The following is a 433-nucleotide window of genomic DNA, read 5'->3' as shown; positions in this document are numbered from 1 at the left end:
TGCCGAGAGTTTTATATATCAGTTAAATTCCCTCCTGTCTTGGCATCAAAGTAACAAGAACTCTGCAGGCCAAATACAGCTTTCAAGTACACCTATGGTGCCTCAGTTGTCTTCAAGTTATGCTCTTCAACTAGGAGCTCAAGTGTATTCTGAGGACATATCATTGAAGGCAATGGGCTTGCACAGGTGACACTGCAATTTCAAGTTAGCCACCAATTCTGTTAACATGCAGGAAAGCAAGACTGCTTATCCTCCCAGAGCTGTTCTGATTCTACAGAGGTAATAAATAATGAAAATGATGTATTGTATCAATAGACAGTGAGAAACAGCCAAATAGAAGTCAAACTGGAACATGAGTACTGGTCATCCTATTTCATCTTTCACATTTGAATTTCCCATAACAATCATCTTGTAAGGCTCCAGATGAAGATTC

At 39.5% G+C, this 433-nt stretch overlaps 1 protein-coding gene across 1 annotated transcript in view; it reads right to left on the bottom strand.

The window, feature by feature from the left end:
- TSTD3 (thiosulfate sulfurtransferase (rhodanese)-like domain containing 3) overlaps positions 1-433 on the bottom strand; it is a gene marked incomplete at its 5' end in the record, with an annotated part of 11,872 nt that overhangs the window by 6,050 nt on the left and 5,389 nt on the right. The window lies entirely within an intron of this gene.

Source organism: Alligator sinensis, unplaced genomic scaffold (genome assembly GCF_000455745.1).
Source record: "Alligator sinensis unplaced genomic scaffold, ASM45574v1 scaffold145_2, whole genome shotgun sequence".
Classification (NCBI taxonomy): domain Eukaryota; kingdom Metazoa; phylum Chordata; order Crocodylia; family Alligatoridae; genus Alligator; species Alligator sinensis.
Note: the sequence above shows the minus strand (reverse complement) of the source record. Positions and strands in the feature narration are given on the sequence as shown.